We start from the raw sequence: 237 nt of genomic DNA on the forward strand, positions 1-237 counted from the left end.
GGCTTCTTTTCATATTAGAACAAAAGCCTGTAGATTGCAAATTAAAAAAATAAGACCATAATTAGATTATCAAATTTAAAACATTTCAATACGTGTTAGATAGCATTGAAAAGCTTTCCTAATCTAAAATGAACAAGAGGTACAAACTAAAATGGGTATAAAGAAAAGTCACCAACTTTGGGACCAGCAGTTAGTGTAATGGCTATGTCACCGGACTCCCATGTAGTCGACTGCGGT

Source organism: Tupaia chinensis, unplaced genomic scaffold, assembly GCF_000334495.1.
Source record: "Tupaia chinensis unplaced genomic scaffold, TupChi_1.0 Scaffold000313_1, whole genome shotgun sequence".
Lineage (NCBI taxonomy): Eukaryota > Metazoa > Chordata > Mammalia > Scandentia > Tupaiidae > Tupaia > Tupaia belangeri.